Source organism: Oncorhynchus keta, chromosome 32 (genome assembly GCF_023373465.1).
Source record: "Oncorhynchus keta strain PuntledgeMale-10-30-2019 chromosome 32, Oket_V2, whole genome shotgun sequence".
NCBI lineage: Eukaryota > Metazoa > Chordata > Actinopteri > Salmoniformes > Salmonidae > Oncorhynchus > Oncorhynchus keta.
This window is the reverse complement of record NC_068452.1, coordinates 190,554-213,271: the sequence shown is the minus strand read 5'-3', so window position 1 is coordinate 213,271 and position 22,718 is coordinate 190,554. Positions and strand designations below refer to the sequence as shown.

The 22,718-nt window shown below is 39.7% G+C and overlaps 1 long non-coding RNA gene across 1 annotated transcript in view; it reads left to right on the top strand.

The window, feature by feature from the left end:
• Positions 1–17,158: 17,158 nt before the first annotated feature.
• The window catches only part of LOC118364690 (uncharacterized), a 45,076-nt gene continuing 39,516 nt past the window's right edge, over positions 17,159–22,718 (top strand). The window contains exon 1 of the long non-coding RNA XR_004821634.2: positions 17,159–17,579. This is a non-coding gene — a long non-coding RNA (uncharacterized LOC118364690). The remainder of the gene's footprint in view (positions 17,580–22,718) is intronic.

Here is a 22,718-nt window from a genome sequence, read left to right as displayed (position 1 = left end):
CAAAAATGTTGGCCACACTCAGCCTAATGGCTTCTTTGGACGTTCAAGCCTGTCTCAAAATACAACACTACCGCTTCAAGGCTCTTCTGGAGGATGGTTGGCCATTTTCGGTAGCCAATAAAATATTGCACCACTTACAATTACAACCAAATACTTTGTGTGTCTTTAGAAAATAATTGCCTACAGGGCTCGTCCTGTCGTCCCTGGGACGATAAACAATACATCTACGGTTTAAAAACAGACCCGGGGAGAATTCTGGGATGACAGATCCAAAATTCATACAACCACTGTAGATTAAAAAATTGTAAAAAATAATGAGGCTGATACAACAGATCAGACCATTTAGCATAAAATGTTGCTAAAGTTTTTAAAAAAAAATCTTATTATAAGCTCAACAATGGCGCACATGGCTGTTGGATATGCGCAAATGTTCTAAAATGCAATTAGCAGGAAAATACCAAGTGGTTTTATGTGACAGAGAAGAAAATATCCGTTAGAAATTAAGAAAGAGAGGAGATCTAAAGATGCATCAACTAGCATTGGTTACTAATATGACACATAAAACTTCCAAGTTTTAGACAATTACATTTATAGTTAAATAGTTTCAAAATGCTTCTGCTCAGATTCATGGTGTGTGATCTGGCAACAGGCACAGTCCTTCACTCTCCAGTTTTGTGACCATTTAGTCTGAACAAACCCTGCCTCGTGTAGCCTATGTCAACAGAATCAAGCCTTTAGATGTTAATGTTAGGCAAATTATCTTTCAAAATATTTGTCAAACATGACGGCTGCTTAGCCTATATTTATGCAATTAAAAGTCTCATTAAAACTTTGCTAAATTTTCTGGCGTCTCCCTCATGTCAGCATAGGTTTGGACATGATGTGCATATCACCTACCCTATGACATGTTGTTTTTTAAATGTATGTACATGAAAAATTGATTTGAATATTAAAGCCATTGTCTATTGAATATTGTATCAAGGCCCTCCTTGTTTGATATTGTGAATTTTGTGTGATTTGTTTTACTTGTCCATTTGGACAACTTAAATTTATATTCTTCTTGTCCGACAATTAAAATTTAAAAAATCCTGGACAAGAGGACAAGCATTTATGTTGAGCCCTGACCAGTATGGAATATTAGGGCAGCTGAGCACACTATAGATAGAAAAGATACACAGGAGTACATGTCCTGGTAATCCGTCTGGCCCTGCGGCCTTGTGAATGTTAACCTGTTGTGTTTTTCATCTGCGTTACCGAGCATGCGCTGACCAACTGGCAAATGTCTTCACGCTGACCAACTGGCAAATGTCTTCATTTTCAACCTGTCACTGGCAGTCTGTAATACCAACATATTGCAAACAGATCATAGTTCCTGTTCCCAAGAACACTAAGGTAACATGCCTAAATGACTACCGACCAGTACCACACACGTCTGTAGCCATGACGTGATTTGAAAGGCAGGTCATGACTAACATCAACACCATTATTCCAGTAACCCGAGACCAACTCCAATTTGCATACCGCCCCAACAGATCCACAGATGACACAAACTCTATTGCACTCCACACTACCCTTTCCCACCTGGACAAAAGGAACACCTATGTGAGAATGCTATTCATTGACTACAGCTCAGCGTTCAACACCATAGTGCCCTCAAAGCTCATCACTGAGCTAAGGACCCTGGGACTAAACACCTCCCTCTGCAGCTGGATCCTGGACTTCCTGATGGGCCGCCCCCTGTTAGTGAGGGTAGGTAACAACACATCTGCCATGCTGATCCTCAACATGGGGGCCCCACAGGGGTGCGTGCTTAGTCCCCTCCTGTAATCCCTGTTCACTCATGACTGCATGGCCAGGCACGACTCCAACACCATCATCAAGTTTGCCGATGACACAAAAATGGTAGGCCTGATCACTGGCAACGATGAGACAGCCTATAGGGAGGTCAGTGACCTGGCAGGACAACAATCTCTCACTCAACGTGATCAAGACAAAGGAGATGATTGTGGACAACAGGAAAAGGAGGGCCGAGCATGCCCCCATTCTCATCGACGGGGCTGTAGTGGAGCAGGTTGAAAGCTTCAAGTTCCTTGGTGTCCACATCACCAACAAACTATCATGGTCTAAACACACTAAGACAGTCGTGAAGAGGGCACGACAAAACCTATTCCCCCTCAGGAGACTGAAAAGATTTGGCATGGGTCCTCAGATCCTCAAAAGGTTCTATAGCTGCACCATCGAGAGCATCCTGGCTGGTTGCGTCACTACCTGGTAAGGCAACTGCTCGGCCTCTGAACGCAAGGCACTACAGAGGGTAGTGCGTACGGCACAGTGCATCACTGGGGCCAAGCTTCCTGCCAACCAGGACCTCTATACCAGGTGGTATCAGAGGAAGGCCCTAAAAATTGTCAGACTCCAGCCACCCTAGTCATAGACTGTTCTCTCTGCAACCACACAGCAAGCGGTACCAAGTCTTCTACTACTACTACTACTACTACTACTACTACTACTACTACTACTTTAATGCTACCTACATGTACATATTACCTCGACAAACCGGTGCCCCCGCACATTGACTTTGTACCGGTAACCCCTGTATATAGCCTCGCTATTGTTATTTTACTGCTGCGGTTTAATTATTTGTAACTTTTATTTGACATTTTTTACTTAACCCTTATTTCTCTTAAAACTTATTAAAACATTGTTGGTTAAGGGCTTGTAAGTAAGCATTTCACTGTAAGGTCTACCTACACCTGTTGTATTCGGTGCACGTGACAAATAAAATGTGATTTGAATTTGAATTTCTGAGAAGAGAGATGATAATTGTTTAGTTAATAGGCCTATAATTACTAATGGCAATATCAATACTATGATAAAGTAAACACCAATAAAAACATCATTCTTGAGAGGCAGGTCTAATCTGTTTTCTGTATCTTCCATAGTGCTTGGATTATGAGATGAAACCAAAATTAGATCATTTAAAATTGCTGTTGATATTACAGTTATTCAGTAGAACACTAGCGAGCTAATAGCTCACTGCGTAGTATGCCCATCCCCCACTCCCTTCCTCTTTCATAGACTGCGTGAGGACTGCCAGCAGAAACTCAAAATGTCCGCCAGTGCTGGTGCAATGGACAACCAGGTTTAGCACTTGGCAGCTGTTGACTGAAACATCAACTTGAGCAAGAGGACTAGAGTTTAAACTCCTCCTACTTTTAGGTATCATTTTACTCTTCGCATAATTATACATAAAATAGGGAATGTATCGAACGATCACAATGTATGACATTCTTTGTGTGTTCTCTGGACTCCTATTGCTAACAAAGAAATCAAAAGAACGCTCACTCTTTGATTGAGATACTTACTTGACCAAAATGTCCTTTGAATGAAAGATGAAAAATAATATGTTCAGTAACATTTTGCCATCATAACTTTACTATAATAATTATTAACATGTTATTTTCTCATCTCTGATATGATACAAAATGAATAAAATCACTGCTATGTTACAACAGCTCTGTTAACATTCCAATGTTACTGCACACTGCGTAGGCTTCCCCTCACCACTCCTCTTTCATTACACGCGTTCTGGATTCACTGCAGAAAAAAACAAAATGTCCGCCAACTCTGCTGTATGCGCAGCCAGCCAGACTGAGCCCCCACACACTGCTAACTGAACACGCATCCAATCCACTGTAGTACAACAGTGCATCAACTTACATCACCTTCATGTTAATATGTTTGTTAATATGTTACCTGCTCTGTATGCCAATTTTGCACAGGCTGTTTTGTTAGTTTTTATTTGTATAAAAAAAGTAGGTTAAGTTTCTTTTTCAAAGTAGTTATGATGTACTTCCTCATCCATCCCACATAATGGTGTGTTAGGTTGTGCTGATCAATTAGGTTAAATGTATTTCATTTTTGTAAAGTTTCTCCTGAAGGTCCATGATGCGGTTCAAGCTAGTCCTCCGCTGTACTATATACTACAGTATTTACAGATTGATGTGGGCCATAGATGATTGGTTTCTGGTCTGCAATAGCTGTAAACTGTCCACTGTATACCTCCAAACTGGAGGAAAAAAAGACTCATCACCATCTTGTTCTTGCTTCTATTCCTTTGGTAATGTTTGTCTCCTCTGACCAACACTAGTGATTTACTAGGCTACTTTAGCTCACAACAATTCTAGAGGGGTATGTGGCTACACAGCAGCACAACAATTCACAGAATCTCAAAAGGCTTTAAAATAATGGGCACATCTGTGATTGCGCTGGCATTATAAATATATTTCCAGTGATCTGCCCATTCCCAAATTCATCCATATGACAACACAGGCACTGGCAAACATCTCAAAATTACTAAGCAGGTATACAGGTATGCAATTCCTCAAGTACTTGTAAAATACTGCTGATCTTTCAATCATTAACAAAGGGCAATACAAAGTAAAAATGAAATACAAAAAAACCTGTCACACAGCAAGACAGGTTTGGTCAAACAAAAAGTTGGCAGAGACGGGCTGGGCTCCAAGCCATAGTCCAAGCTACAGTTTTCTCCTGCTGCATCCTCAGGTTGATGGCATACATTTCAGAAACTCCTTTCAGACAATAATTTCTGTGAAAATTCCCTCCGTGTTCAGATCTCTCCCAAGACACAGGCAAAGGTAGGCTATCAGTCTCAGCAATGTCGAGTAAACATTGTATGTTCAATTTCACAACTGATTTGGCTGTGGTAGGTGGTCTGCAGAAATCTTCAAGAATTCCTGCTCTTACTTTTCACTGCCCCGACTGTTGCTGTTGACAGCCTCTGAATAATGAAACTTTTGTTAACTCGATCCAAGATGATTTTATATTTTGTATTGAACCTTTATTTAACTAGGCAAGTCAGTTAAGAACAAATTCTTATTTACAATGAAGGCCTACCAGGGAACAGGGGCAGAACGACAGATTTTTACCTTTGTCAGCTAGGGGATTTGAACCAGCAACCTTTCGGTTATTGGCCCAACGCTCTAACCACTAGGCTACCTGCCGCCCCTATACCTTTCAAACCCCAGGTGTGTTTTTCAATTAGTGGCAAGGCGGGAGGAGCCACGCAACATGAGCTTTGATCAGTGTTCATATCCCAGTATTGATCAGAGGTCATTTGTGGTCTTATTGCTTTTTGTACTTTTTATAGATTCCCATAAGATTCCATTAGCCAAGAAACCAATATGAGAAAACATTGGTAGATATAAAGATATTACATCCCTGTTAAAGCTCCTGTTCTTATTCCGGTGCCAATGATGATTCAAGACCTTTTTCACTTGTCAGACAACGATTTTTACACATTCGGACTGGTTGCAAAGCATTGCTGCTAATACAATACTTAATTCATTCACCCCCAAACCTCTCATGTCCTCACACACAAATAGCAGGTCATGACAATCTAAAATGCCAAGAACTATACTTTTTTACTACAGAAAATATATACAAATATTTTCTCCTAATACAAAACAGCACTACTGTAAACATTAATAATAATAATAATATTTTTTAAATAAATAACACTAAAAATATTATCTACGTTTCGGAATTGTGGCTAGCATAGCACTACTTAATGGAAAATAATATATAGTTAAAGTTAAATACTGATATGTAGGCCAAGATCATAGTCAGAAAAGAGCAACATCATTATAACTGTACAACAGTCTTAAAAAAAAGAAGAAAGAAATTCAAGTAAACCTTGAACAGTAGTCTGGAGAAGAAGGCCTTCCGTTGGACAGAGGTCGTACGCGTGATTCGATTGGCTGTTGTTTGTACTAGCAACAGCAGAGGGAGGAAGAAAAAAAAGCAGGAGGGGGACTATGGTTGGACTGTTCCATTTGTTTCAGCATAGAGTGTTCTTGTGCAAGGCTGTGCGCACAGTGAAACCATCAATCTCAGCCTCGTGGCTCAAGACAGCCAGCACAGGCAACACTGACCCAGCACAGGCTGACAAACTGCAGTGTAACACACTCAGAACAAAAGGATAGAAACAAAATGATTTTCCCCCTTTGGGATTTACCCCAGTGTAGCCATCTTAAAAGTGATTCAAACAAAAGCAAAATATACTTTTTTTTGTAACTTTGGCAGAAGCATGCAGCACAGACTGCTTTTTGCCCGCAAAAAAAACAGGCTAGCAGCGCAGTCAGTACAGAGTGCACAGCCTGACACACTTAGCACCACCCCTCCCCCATACTAGCAGTCTGTAGCTGCATGGAAAATTACAGCCTAGCTAGGACTAAACCATTCTGACGGGGGGAGATTTTTCTCCAACTAGAGAGGGTGCTAGAGAGAACCGTTTAATTAACCACCAGAAATCTAAATTACTTCCGTCCTAAAATAAGAACGCAAATGAAAATAAGGACCTTTTGCCGTAATGTTCAAAACAAGCCTGAGAGAGTACATAACGTTAGACACCATAGTCAAATATATCAACGTTTACAAGTTGTAACATTTGACAGATATCACTCAACAATCAGGGATCAATCATGTTCCTTGTACCTGAACATATCACTAGCCACTTTAAACAATGCTAGTTTATATCATGTTTACATACCCTACATTACTCATCTCATATGTACAGTGGGGCAAAAAAGTATTTAGTCAGCCACCAATTGTGCAAGTTCTCCCACTTAAAAAGATGAGGCCTGTAGTTTTCATCATAGGTACACTTCAACTATGACAGACAAAATGACAGAAAAAAATCCAGAAAATCACATTGTACGATTTTTAATGAATTTATTTGCAAATTATGGTGGAAAATAAGTATTTGGTGACTTACAAACAAGCCAGATTTCTTTCTCTCACAGACCTGTAACTTCTTTAAGAGGCTCCTATGTCCTCCACTCGTTACCTGTATTAATGGCACCTGTTTGAACTTGTATAAAAGACACCTGTCTACAACCTCAAACAGTCACACTCCAAACTCCACTATGGCCAAGACCAAAGAGCTGTCAAAAGACACCAGAAACAAAATTGTAAACCTGCACCAGGCTGGAAAGACTGAATCTGCAATAGGTAAGCAGCTTGGTTTGAAGAAATCAACTGTGGGAGCAATTATTAGGAAATGGAAGACATACAAGACCACTGACAATCTCCCTCGATTTGGGGCTCCACGCAAGATCTCACCCCGTGGGGTCAAAATGATCACAAGAACGGTGAGCAAAAATCCCAGAACCACACGGGGGAACCTAGTGAATGACCTGCAGAGAGCTGGGACCAAAGTAACAAAGCCTACCATCAGTAACACACTACGCCGCCGGGGACTCAAATCCTGCAGTGCCAGACGTGTTCCCCTGCTTAAGCCAGTACATGTCCAGGCCCGTCTGAAGTTTGCTAGATGGATGATTGGATGATCCAGAAGAGGATTGGGAGAATGTCATATGGTCAGATGAAACCAAAATATAACTTTTTGGTAAAAACTCAACTCGTCGTGTTTGGAGGACAAAGAATGCTGAGTTGCATCCAAAGAACACCATACCTACTGTGAAGCATGGGGTGGAAACATCATGCTTTGGGGCTGTTTTTCTGCAAAGGGACCAGGACGACTGATCCGTGTAAAGGAAAGAATGAATGGGGCCATGTATCGTGAGATTGAGTGAAAACCTCCTCCCATCAGCAAGGGCATTGAAGATGAAACGTGGCTGGGTCTTTCAGCATGACAATGATCCCAAACACACCGCCTCGCCCGGGCAACGAAGGAGTGGCTTCGTAAGAAGTATTTCAAGGTCCTGGAGTGTCTCCAGATCTTAACTCCTTAGAAAATATTTGGAGGGAGTTGAAACTCCGTGTTGCCCAGCAACAGCCCCAAAACATCACTGCTCTAGAGGAGATCTGCATGGAGGAATGGGCCAAAATACCAGCAACAGTGTGTGAAAACCTTGTGAAGACTTACAGAAAACGTTTGACCTCTGTCATTGCCAACAAAGGGTATATGACAAAGTATTGAGATAAGTATTTGGTCAATAACAAAAGTTTATTTTCCACCATAATTTGGAAATAAATTAATTTAAAATCCTACAATGTGATTTTCTGGATTTTTTTTCTCATTTTGTCTGTCATAGTTGAAGTGTACCTATGATGAAAATTACAGGCCTCTCATCTTTTTAAGTGGGAGAACTTGCACAATTGGTGGCTGACTAAACACTTTTTTGCCCTACTGTATATGTATATACTGTACTCTATATCATCTACTGCATCATTATGTAATACATGTATCACTAGCCACTTTAAACTATGCCACTTTGTTTACATACCCCACATTACTCATCTCATATGTATATACTGTACTTGATACCATCTACTGCATCTTGCCTATGCCGTTCTGTACCATCACTCATTCATATATCTTTATGTACATATTCTTTATCCCTTTACACGTGTGTGTATATAAGGTCGTCTTTTTTGAATTGTTAGGTTAGATTACTCGTTAGTTATTACTGCATTGTCAAAACTAGAAGCACAAGCATTTCGCTACACTCGCATTAACATCTGCTAACCATGTGTATGTGACAAATAACATTTGATTTGAACACCAGTATGGAATATTATGGCATCTGAGCACACTATAGATAGAAAAGATACACAAGTAACACAGGTGAAAGTATAAAAATATAGAAATAACTTAATTAAGAAGGCCTGTAATCACTAATGTCAATAGCAATACAATGATAAAGCAAACATGCATAAAATAATCATGGTAATAGATAGTCCTGACTCAAGTATGAGTAATCTATGTTTTATGTTTCTTGCCCATTTCTTGGATTACAAGATGAAACGTAAGATCATTTAAAAATGCTGCTGATATTACAGTTATTCAGTACAACTAACACTAGCCAGCTAATAGCTCACTGCGTAGTATGCCCATCCCCCACTCCCTCTTTCATAGACTGCGTGAGGACTGCCAGCAGAAACTCAAAATGGCCGCCAGTGCTGCTGCTATGTGCAGCCAGGCTTAGCACTTGGCAGCTGTTGGCTGAAACATTCACTTGTGCAGGAGGACTAGAGATTAAACTCCTCCCTCCTACTTTAAGGTATCATTTTATTCTTACCATAATTATACAAATGGGGATTGTACCGAAAGACCGCACTTCATAACCTATCGCTAACAATGAAACCGAAAGATCGCTGACTCTTTGATTGAGATACTGATTTGAACAGAGACGTTCCATGCTTTTTCAGCTCTCGTGCAGTTTACAGACCTACTCCAGTATCTTACTCACTGAGCTTTGTGTCCTCTTTTTCCCCTTCAGGGTTCTCCTTAGAACTTGACCACTGACCTCAGAGTGCCTCTAGAATTAAGTCAAGCTTGGAAATGTTACTCCATATTCTAGAAGTTAAAGAAGGGCTAAATTAATGACAGCTGTCTGACTTGTTCACACAATAACAATTGTTCACAAATTCTGGGTTTGTAGGAAAGCCCAAGTCTTTGGCATCCATCCCACTTCCAATTGTTACCCTGTCGGTCCAATGTTCCTTCTGATTAGGGGCTTTGTGACAAAGACAATACTCAATGCTGTGCTTCATCTTGGCCAGGTCGCAGTTGTTCTGAACTGGCCTACCTGGCTAAATAAAGGTAAACAATTTTTAAGAATTAAATAAAAAATGCAATTCAGAGCTGTCCAAAAGGCTGGGTGACCTTAAATGAATGTTCAACCAGGTGGGAGGTGCATTTTTTAAAAACCTTTATTTAACTAGGCAAGTCAGTTAAGAACAAATTCTTATTTTCAATGATGGCCTAGGAACAGTGGCTTAACTGCCTTGTTCAGGGTCAGAAAGGTGGGGCGGCAGGTAGCCTAGTGGTTAGAGCGTTGGATGGTCCCATCGGCATGACACACCATGTGCGGATCTGCACAGGCTTCTGTTTCCTGTGTGTGGCACTGCCAGAAATACTGTGTGCAAGTACGAAATACTGAGTGCAAGAGCGAGAACATTGGTCACATCTGGCCTTCAATCCTCAACAATTTAAGCATTTTTGATCACCGTTTTTCTTTTACATAAAGCTGACAACATACTAGGTCTCTTGTCTGAACCAATACAAACAACTGACATATTTTGTCATTAAAAAAAATGTAAAAATGCATTGGGCTTGAATTATTTCAGTCTCCGTCTTGTCTATCATGGATGAAAAAAAAACAACAAAAGTTTCTCAAGTATCTTCAAGGCAAATAAAATCTTGTCGCAAATTAGATTTTGTGATGTGTAATTTAGATTTATAACCCTGCCAAACCTCCCAAATCCCTGGCATCTTTAACCACAAGGTTGTTCTATTCCAGAGGACCCACAGTGATCTGTCTAAAATCAATTGTACGTTGAAAGTCCAAATATTGCAAACAATTTGAGAAATTCCTTGCTAACCAGCTACTACAAAAAAATATAAGTCGAAGTAACCTACCGACATAGGGCCTTATAAAATATGTTTTATTTTTTGCCCGATTCGTTTAGTTTTTTCCCAAATTCCGTTTCCCCCCCAGGGGGAATAACCAGGTTTTCACTCTCAAATCACACATTTATTTATAGAAAAACAAAAAAATGGGATATTCTAAGTCCACAACAATGCTTAAACCTCATCAGGATACGACTCGAGGTCTGAGAAAAATAGAAGACATTTTGATTTTGGGGTGTAGTTACCCTTTAATGCACCCGCAAGATACCTTTGTTTGGTTAGCAACATTTCTCTAGCACTTTGCAGTGTGTGCAAAACAAAATGGCCACTGGATTGATGCAAATAATCATGATATCATTCTGCCAGGTAGGCATATATTACTTTGTAGTTAACATTTAGTTTTTTTTAGGAAAGCCTTTCCATCCCTATCAGAAGGTTATCATTAGCATCATCGCTAATTGCTACACAAAGTGTAGACATATGCACACACCACACACACGACACACACACACACACACACAGGGGCATTCCTGTGTCTTTTCAGAAAGTGCAGGAAAATACAAATCACTGATGGATTTTGTTCATGTTTTATGATTAATTTGGGCAATTTAATGGATTTACTAATAAGTTCAACACATTTAGTTGATTTCCTACTAAGTTCAATATATTTTTGAATATTGATAAATTCTGTTTTAATATCTGGATTCAGTAATTCTGTACCTCGTTCTCCTCAATGCAGATTGTATAGGGCCCTATACTAGTAACTGATAGTGGTGCAATCATTAGACCCGAGCAACAGTACATATACCGCTACATTACACCCTGGGGGTTCTGTGAACACTTATTATAGATCTGCAAGACTGTACATAATATTCTTTACTGGTCTAATAAGTGCCATGAAGTATTTTATTCAATAGCAGTTCATGGCTTTATGTGAATGACTCCTGTGAGAAGCAGAATAATAATTGTTATAAATTATAATTAGGCCTGATTCTCATCCATAATGCAGGTTGGTTCATGCGTACCTCGCTGACAATGAACACATAATTTCTCTCATGTTTTTACATCAGACATTTTGACACACATACACAAAAAATGTTTTAAGTATTTAAATAACCACCTGTTTAAATGACCTTGGGATATAAAACAATCAATGATTCATGAAATGTCCAAAGCACCAAAGACAAACATAAATATTGACTCAAGATCACGTTGGGATCAAGTTCCTCCCCCTGCTCTCTCAATCAGGTCGTTAGCCAATCCAGAGGCAGTATAAAAGGAACCAGCTAGAACCTGCTGAAACCAGTTTAAGCAATGTTATTTAGACAAGGGAAGAATCATTCAATTCTCTACTTCCTACTTTACAGTGTTAACTCCGACCTTCAGTTTTGAAGAATTCTGGCATGAATAGCCCCGGGGATCCAGAACAAGGAGTGATATATGGCATACGTTTCCTACATTAGCCTACAGGCATATTAGATAAATATATGTAAGTGACTAGCCTACATTGCTAACTGACCACAAATGGGATTAGGCTAGTACAAGACGTTATGCTGGTGTTAGGCCTATATTTCTGTTATGTAAAGTACCATTAAAGATGTCTATCACATGAACGGATAAAACGTTCAGGGGTGGAGTGGCTGCACCTTATAGTTATGTTATAGACTTGACCTGTAGGCCTTCACACAAATGTTACTCCACAAATCCTGGTAAGTGTAGGCTATCTTGAGTGAAATGTTGCGCTCGTTTTTTATGCTGCCCATCCCCCACATGACAGTTCTGTAGCGACTCACAGCAACAGTCACAACGTGGAAGCAGTCTTCAAGAGGTCCAACCTCACTCACTAGCCTAAATATTTCCAGATTGAGATGAAGTACATAACACATATTTTCAAATACTACATAACACATATTTTCAAATACTACACACACAACTGGTATTCTGAGCTTTCATACTTCAGAACTAAATACCTTCCACGATGCAAAAAAACTAATGGAATCACAGAATACAGGCATCTGAATGGTATTCCGATTATTTTAATGTCTGTCAAATTTGAAGGCCTAAACTGTACAACAAAGCACTGATGAAGTGAGTATCTGGAGACCGTTTTCCTCCCAGGCCAGACAGGGGTTCCTTGCTTTGCTACTGATTGCCCACACAGAACTGATTGCACATTTCTCATATTTGTGCTGCATTGGTGTCAGTCCCTCCCTTGGGTTATGTTCATCCATAGACTGGCTGTTCGATTGACTGAAACTGGTTGATTAAGGAGTGTCCTGTGTGGCTCGGTTGGTGGAGCACTGCGCTTGTTTCGCAGGGTCGTGGGTTTGATTCCCTCTAGGGCCATTCACATTAAAATGTATGCACACACTGATGTAAATCACTTTGGATAAAAGTCTGCTAAATGGTATATATTATTATAAGGCTATATCATACTCTGGGTCCCGAGACAGGTTGGGTATAACTGATCAGGGTTGGTGAGGTCGTTTGAGGCAGACATCTTGGTTTGACAGAAGGTGAGAGGGATTGTTTCGAACCAGTTACAGTCCAATACTACCACAAACAGTTAACTGTCTTGTTGAACCAGATTGACAAATGATCCAAAATAAACTCAACGTCTTCGTTAACCAAATTCAAAAGTGTCTATGTGGAGAAACTCGCCATGCTATCGTTTTTCTATGAAAAACTTACAACAGTCATTTCTACAAAGTTATTTATCTGAAACTAGGATGACACGACAATGTCTCTTCTTGACACAAGAACGCGTACCTATTTTTTCTTACAGAAATGTGCATATGGTTTATTGACATTAAGTAATTATTCAACAATGATGTATTATTTCAAAGGTAATTCATCTAGCAATAGGGTGATTCCACATCAGCGAAAAATATTTGGGGTATATCAGATTTTTCAGGTAATTCTCACATAGAACTTCATTGGGATTAAAGACATTTGAAAATACTTTTAACATTTGTATCACTAACCATTTTTGAGAAAAATCATGATTAAAGTGGCCATTTTAGACTATTTTTAGACCGATTCACGCCTCCTGTAAGACACGATGATTTGTGAACCGTACATGATCCAGACAACATCTTCCTCCTTATATTGTTCTCTCAAATATGGAGTATGTGTACATTCCGAAATATCATGTATGGTTCATAGATCATCATACATTACAGGAAACATGTATAGGTCTAAAAAAAAAAGGGCCTTAAATGTACACGTTCATCATATGATTTGTGATACAAATGTAAAAAAAAAAAAAAAAAAAAAAAAGTCAAACATCCTTCCCAATGAAGTTTCTATGTGAGAATTGCCAAAACAAATATTTTTCGCTCCCGCTGGCATGGAATCGCCCAATAGCTATTAACTAGCCAATATAAAATATTAATATAGTCTATGACAACTGCAAAAGCCTAGCTTTTGTCCTGAATTCTGCCTCCTTTTCAGTTAGCCCCAAAACCGCAGGCATATGGAAGCCTGGAAAAGCAGTGGGGGAGGGATAACTGTCTGCAGGACTGTACCATCTTCCTCAGAGGGGAGACTAAAGTGGATGAGGGGGCATACACACTTGGTGTGAACGAACTGGAACTACTGGTACTCATATTTACAATGAAACGTTCAAGGTAATAAACTACTTTACACTAGGGAACTGAAAACCCACCAGAACAGATGCAATCTCATGTCTCTACACAAATGAACATGAACTAACTCACCAGTGTGCCTGAAATAACTTATTTTTAAAGCCCAAATTTGCCTAAAACACACACACACAGAAAGTTGCACCAATAGAACAAATATACAAAACAAAAACGCACAACTATCCAGTAAACGATTGGTCTACACAGGAGACGTTGGAACACCCCTCCCCCTCACAGACAGACTGTGTACTGAGTGGAAAAGTACAGCAAACCAAGACTGTACCACTTTAAGAAGCCAGGGGGGGTTGAGATCAAATAAGAAGACAAGAGGGGAGAGTAATGCTCGAACATTAAAAACACGTTTTTTTACGTTCAAAAATATTATTTTTATAAGAAACTATACCAATAATAGGCGTTTCAATATTTATCAAAAACAACTTGAAATAGTTCACGTTAAAGGAGATTGCATATTAATTCTGTAATTCTACGTACACCTTATGTTACACTAATAGAAAGACTACCGCAAAACCAATGTGGTTCCAAACTCATTACAATGTGTAAAAAACATCTAGGCATACCTGAAACGATGCTTCCAGGGGTGCACTAGGTTTCTTCAAACATGAACAGCCTTTCACGTATGCTAGTCCATACAGCGAGACGAGCATTCCAATTCCAGCACAAAATATGTCTCCAAGAGAGATGTGTCTGCCCTCGATGTAAGTCACACAGTTTACAATACTGTTCATTTTAGGACTGTGTGGAAACAGAAGGAGAAAAGCTCATTCTAGGCCTATGCCCACGTGTAATCTGATAATATTTCCAATGTAATGAAAACGTGTTCGGGAAAGTAATTGTGTCTGTTCACCATCATTTATATTTTCGTAGACCTAAGAAAGTTCCAATTGCAATAGAGAGCACATTGGGAGTAGATATTCAACATTCCTTCCACACAGCCAACAATAACAAAAATGGCAGTACTCTTCAAAGACCCAAGACTTTGAAAGTGATAGATTGTCTAAAATGTTATCATATAGTTGTTATCATATATAATTATTATGCATTTCCTGGGAGGCTAATGCAGCTAGCTGAGTGCTAACTATTGACTATCCCATCCCCTCCCCCACACACAAACACTGCGCTGCCACATTTTCTGACGGTGCCACTTATTATTGCAGCAACTCAAAATGGCCACCATAGTTGCTGTTTGCTAGGTTTTTTCCATGTGCTTGATCCCCAATTTGTAACAATGTCAGGGAATACTTTACAGTCACATTAAGGTTGCGTCCTAAAGTTCCTACTGGTGCTGAATTAGACATATGCTAAATGTATTTATGTCCTACTCATACATTTTACATGTTATTGCTGATGTTAGAGCGAGACTCCTCATACAGTGGCTCGAAAGAAAAGATCCTGACCAGTCTTGTCCATTTCTTCCCTTTTGTCATTCAATGTTGTCTGTGTTTCCATAGTGTGTGTACCAATACTTTGTCTCAATATCTCATGGTAGTTTGACATGACTTGCTCTTTGTTTGGTTGCTAGTTTTGAAAAGAGGCTATCAGTCTGATTACTAAAATGATTTAAGCCAGATAACCCCTTTCATTGTAATACTGCAACATCTAAACTGACACCCTCCAGCATCACCCGTTCCTACATAGGCTTCTTCCATGCTTCCCTGCAAACATTTTATAAATCTTTTAATTTACTATCATTGATAATTCCTTCTGAAACAAATTCCTTGCTTCATTTATAGAGCAAGAAGCAACATTTATTTTTATAGCCCCAGTGACTTGCACTCACAACTTTGTCAATATTTGGTGGCCGGCATGGTTATAAAGAAGTTGTCAAGGTTGAAGGGGATCACATCATCCCAACCAATGGGGTTGTCTGCTGGATCAGTGGTTCTCAACTGGTTTTTCCCCGGGACCCATATTGAACCAGGTTGTCTCAGTTGCGACCCAATATTCGCATTGCCAAAACACAATTTGAAAACAATTTTTATGCTATATTGATAGTAAATGCAGCAATTATGACAAGGAAACAACATTCCCACCGCTTTCATTTTCAATAATACAACTTTGCCAATGTCCTTGATTAAGAATGGTAATAAACTCACTTGCTTTAGACCACAAAATCAACCAAAATAACGTTGCTATACTACACATGTTCTACCTGGTTTAAGTCAAGATTTTATTTTTTTTCCAGACACCCGCGACCCACTCAAAACCTCCTTGGGTCACGACCCATCAATTGAGAATCACTGGGCTAGGTTATGATGGACTATAACCTGTAGATGGCGTGTGCATTTCCAAATTTTGACACCAAATAATATCAAGTATGGTAGTTAGCGTACCAACAAGCTATGCTGTGAAACAACCCGCTTTAGCTGCCTAGGCTTGCAACATTGTACTTGATACATGTTTTTGATGAAAGCACATTTGTCTTCAAAGAAACATAACATTTTGGGCAGCAACAAAAAATGTACAGCCAAATACAAAGCAAACATAAGAAATACTCAATATACTTACATTTGCAGCTATCTTTTGGTAGATATATACACACACACACACACACATATATATATATATATAGTGTGTGTATAGACAGACTTTAAAAATATATATATTTAAAAAGTGTGCATGTGTGTGTGTGTGTATATATATATATATATATACATACATACACACATCTTAAAAGTAATAATAAATATATATATATATATATATTATGTGTGCTTGTGTGTATATAAACACAAATTTTTAAAATATATATATTTTGGTAGATATATAAACACACATATATCTTTAAATATATACAAACAAACAATTGTAGTTCTCTACTCAAAAGCCAAAAATCTAAAATTATTTTGCTAACAGTTAACGTTAGCTAACTAGCGCCCCCCTTCACCCCACCTCACTTTTTTTCACGTCCATGTCCCTGCCAAGACCAGTCTACATCGCAAGCTAATGTTTTACACCTACTCTTTCAAGAACATGACAGAAAAAAACGAAACGTCTATTTTATAGAGAAAGTGACACATTTTAAATAGACAAAAATAAAACTGTTTGAATGATCTGTAAAAACAGTTAAGACAGCTAGCATGCTAGCTAACTCACCGATGCTTCTGGATTCTGCCTGTTTCCCGCGAAATAGCCGGTATCCGCACGAGCTGAATGTGCTCTTCGCTCACAACATCGGTTTATAATGTGCAGAGGATCGCAAACTGAACCGAGGGAAAAAACGTAAATATGAGCGTGATAGTGACGCGGACACACCGGCTTGAAAGAACACCAAAACAAAACCTGTGCATGCAGACTGTTCTCAGCGACTACAGTCAGTCATCCACCACTGTGTTGCCAGCTCCTCCTCCGTCGTAGTCAAGGGGAGGGGGTTGAGTGCGTGAGAGCAGTCTAGGCACCTCCTACTAGATGTCGTCCATGACAGAAAACAACGTGAAAGCTGGTAGAAGTAGCTTTTTTTTTAAATCAAGTACAGTATGAATACTGTCGTCTATGAAGGTTTTTTTTAATTCAACAAGGTAAGTAGAAGTTGAAGGAAATTATATGTGTTGAAGAGAGAACAGAACCATTTCTAACATGATTTTCTTAGATCTGTGAGGGTAAGAAAGTCTTGTGTAGACTTTCACAGACTATCTGATCTATTAGGAGAATAGACAATATTAGTCACAAGACCGCCATAGTAGAAGAGCTAAAGACTGTTTTCTGACATGGCAAGAAGAGGGGGATGGGGTGTGGTCTTGTCTGATGGGGGAAGGGTGAGGGAAGTATGAAGGGAGCAGGGGTGGAATTCATAAGTGGGAGGAGTCTGTTTAAGAACAGTGGCAACACAAGTATACTAAAAACAGTTTATAATTATAGTAAAGTATAACATCTTTGGTGGAAATTGTATTGTACATTTTTTTTTTATTCATCCCACATCCTAGAAAAGTTTCAGCTGAAACTCCAGTGCTTGTGATCTGTGGGCTCTCTTTGTAGCTGTTAAGCATTTAAACTGTTCAAAAGCTATAGTTGTTCATAGTAGCATAGCAACATAAGTGTCTAAAAACCAAATTGTCCATAGATAGTGGTGATTTGTACGTTTTGTGGCTTCAAATGTAGGATCTAAATCGTAAAGGAAAAAGGAAGAAACAAAAAAAACAAAGGTAAGACTCGTTTTAGGCCAGACTGAACAAAAAAGATGCTCAACCGCTTCAAGTGCTAAATTGTTCTGATCATAGGTTAAAGTGATTTAGTAGACGTATATGTACAACATATGCATCCAGAGCCAAAATAACATATGCAAATTTATTCATCATTGGGAAAAATTACATTTACCTACATTTACTCATTTTCGCACATCCCATGAGCTAATTTCAGGTCGGCCATTTTGTCTGACTGGCCCCTCTGCAGGCGAACTAATTTTCAATTAAAATGTCTGCTTGTGCCACTGTAGTTCCACCAATGACCAAAATAGGTATTTAAAAATATATATGTGATTAAAATGTTTATGCCTGAAATGTCTGGAATTTTATTTATCATATTAACACGTTTTCTTGTTTAGCTACTGTATTTCATTTGTTTGGTTAATCTCCTGGTTTGTGTGTTTTTCTGGAATTGATTATATCCACTTTCCCTAGCGAACCACTTTATTTTTGGGAGGGGGTTGATTTATTTGATTGAATCACCATGTTAAAAATCTGTCTTGCACATACCCAATCAGAACTGAACTGCCTATTCTTTATAATTGTTTCCCCCCTCACTGCTAAAACTTACTGCATCACAATTCACTTGGAGAAAAGGGTACACGCATACACACAGTCAAACATACACACAGTCAAAACACCTTGCTACATACAGTTCATCAGTGAGAGAGTGACTGTAATATGCTCCTCCCCTTTCTCCACAAAGGGAGGGGGTGCTTCCAGCCCTAGCCAGCTGTGTGACAAACTTAAGCAGAACTGGCATTGAAAAACAGACAGACAATGGGCACCTTCAAGCCATAGAGATAGATAGAGGACTCATCTTTATCATTGCATCATACCGTCTGTGACTGCATTGGGAGCGCCATTGAGGCAATCTCCATTTTGAAGTAGTACATTTTCTTCTTCTTCAGGAGGGATCAGCCAATGAAGTTGGAAGTCCCACCCAGTTGACTACATTAAGAAGCTCTCAATGGTGCTTCCCATGCTAACACAGACTTTTGGCCACTAGAGGCCTCTATCATTCTCTATGGTTCGAGCAGCTCAAGTGTGTTGCATTATGGAGACAAAAATTGTCAGACTTGCGCCTACATGTGGACTGTATGAACTTTACAAAAACCATGTGATCAAAGGGCATGCCGTTAATCAAATCAAATCAAATGTATTTATATAGCCCTTCGTACATCAGCTGATATCTCAAAGTGCTGTACAGAAACCCAGCCTAAAACCCCAAACAGCAAGCAATGAAGGTGTAGAAGCATGATGGGCTTGTTTAACATTGCAGCTGACAGTGCAGGCGAATGCCGACTGACTGATCTACAAAGAACCTTGTTTAATAAATACCTACTCATGATACATTACAGTTTTGATCCTCTCTAACAGTCTTTGATGAAGTTGTCTTCAAGTCGCTGCAGTTGCGTCATACCAACTGCACCATGCAGCCATCACCTGCATTGAGGCACTATTTGTCAGCCAATCATTTGGGTGTTTTTGGTTGACTCACGCAAACTTGACCAAAGACGTTACTGAAACAGGGACTAACTTTGACACAATTATAAAGCTACAGGAGATACAAATTAAAGTGATATTTAAGATCTCTAACCAATTATTTGCAAAAGTTCAATCAAATACATTTTTATTCCTCACATGCTTTGTAAATGGCAGGTAGCCTAGTGGTTATAGCGTTGGGCCAATAACCGAAAGGTTGCTAGATCAATCCCCAAGCTGTCAAGGTAAAAATCTGTCTTTCTGCCCCTGAAAAAGACAGTTAACTCACTGTTCCTAGGCTGTCATTGTAAATAAGAATTTACTTGCCTAGTTAAATAAACAACAGGTGTAGACTGAAACACTTACTTACGGGCCATTCCCAACCATGTAGAAAGAAAATTGATAAATAATAGAAATGTAATAGCAATGATGTATCAAGTTGATGTGAAGGGAACGAGGTAATTGAGGTAGATATGTACATATAACTAGGAATGAAGTGACTAGTCAACAGGACAGATAAACAGTAGCAGCAGTGTGTTATGTGGGCTTGTAAATTTTTATTTAAACATTTAGACTCTTCCCCAAATGTTTATTGAAAACAAATACATTTTCACAAATACATCGTTACAGTTAGTTAGCTAGCACATTTTTTTCCATATTAGCATTGACATGAAACCAGTCAAAACACCTCAAAACAAGACATGGTATCAAGAACAAGATAAAAACTAGCTGAAATGAGCCAACTGCGATTCCCTGCACGTCATTGTTGCTAGCTACAGCATCTGACTATTCCGAATTATAACTAAGCATGGCTTCCGGCACCAATGCACAAGCATAATTTGTGACGTTGTCAGCCAACCCGTCTATCTGATATGAAAGTCCCGCCTACTTCCTGCTTCCTGCTGTACTGTTTTCTAATATATGTTTTTAATTATATCAACACATTCATTAAAACGTGGTCATTTAAAATATATGTACAATTTGTGGATTCATTACTTTTTCCCAGGGGTACGCCATATCGGTAAAACATGAGCCTATTACAATAATTAAAACAAAATGTCAAGAAAACGGTAGGCTATTACACCATTATTAATCACTACCGCATGTCAGAGGCATGAAACATTTGCGAATGGACTTAACATTTTGGAGCCTAGGCTATACCACCTGTTTATGTGGTTCGACCAGAACATTTACATTTTTCCAAGGCAGAGATGAGTGGCAGACACAGATGCAGACAGCAAATGACGCATCAATTCTGGCCAATTGACAATCGCCAAATGTCATTACACTTTTTGGTGATTTGTTGAAAAGATGTCTCTTTTCATTCACCACTGTTTGGAGGCTTGAAGAACATGTGCGGCGGGTAGCATAATAAAGGAGCCCTTTGAAGTGAGATGAAGCAGATGCTAAGCTACGGAACTGTTTTACGAGCACAGACTGGAATATGTTCCGGGATTCTTTCGATGGCATTGAGGAGTACACCATATCAGTGACTGGCTTCATCAATAAGTGCATCGATTGCGTCGTCCCCACAGTGACTGTACGCACATACCCCAACCAGAAGCCATGGATTACAGGCAACATCCGCAATGAGCTAATGGGTAGAGCTGTCGCTTTCAAGGAGCGGAACTCAAACCCGGAAGCGTATAAGAAATCCTACTATGCCCTACGACGAACCATCAAACAGGCAAAGCGTCAATACAGGACTAAGATAGAATCGTACTACACCGGCTCTTACTCTCGTCAGATGTGGTAGGACTTGCAAAATATTACAGACTACAAAGGGAAGCACAGCCGAGAGCTGCCAAGTGACATGAGCCTACCAGACGAGCTAAATTACTTCTATGCTCGCTTCGAGGCAAGTAACACTGAAACATGCACGAGAGCATCAGCTGTTCCGGACAACTGTGTGATCACGCTCTCCGGATCCGATGTGAGTAAGACCTTTTAACAGGTCAACATTCATAAGGTCCCAGGGCCAGACAGATTACCAGGACGTGTACTCCGAGCATGCGCTGACCAACTGGCAAGTGTATTTACTGACATTTTCAACCTCTCCCTGTCTGAGTCTGTAATACGGCTCTCTTTTATTTTCAAGTTTTATTTTCAAGTTTTCTACTCCGCTAGCCAGCACCTCGTCTTAATAGCTGTGCATTTCTTTTTTTCTAGATGAGTCTGTAATACCAACATCTTTCAAGCAGATCACCATAGTTCCTGTGCCTAAGAACACTAAGGTAACCTGCATAAATGATTACAGACCCATAATACTCACATCTGTAGCTATGAAGTGCTTGAAAAGCTGGTCATGGCTCACATCAACATCATTATCCGAGAAACCCTAGACCCACTCCAATTTGCATGCCGCCCCAACAGATCCAGGGCTCCCGAGTGGCGCAGCGATCTAAGGCACTGCATCTGCAAGAGGTCGTCACTACAGTCCCTAGGTAGAATCCAGGCTGAATCAAATCCGGCCGTATTTGGGGGTCTCATAGGACGCCGCACAATTGGCCTAGTGTCATCCAGATTTGGGCGGGGTAGGCCGTCATTATAAATAAGAATTTGTTCTTAACTGGCTTGCCTGGTTAAATAAAAATCCACAGATGATGCAATGTCTATTGCACTCCACACTGCCTTTTCATACCTGGACAAAAGGAACACCTATGTGTGAATGCTATTCATTGACTACAGCTCAGCGTTCAACACCATAGTGCCCTCAAAGCTCATCACTAAGCTAAGGACCCTGGGACTAAACACCTCCCTCTGCAACTGGATCCTGGACTTCCTGACAGGTCGCCCCCAGTTGTTAAGGGTAGGTAACAACACATCTGCCACGCTGATCCTCAACACAGGTGCCCCTCAGGTGTGAGCTCAGTCCCCTCCTGTAATCCCTGTTCACTCATGACTGCACGGCCAGGCACGACTCCAACACCATCATTCATTTTGCCAATGACACAAAAGTGGTAGGTCTGATCACCGACAACGACGAGACAG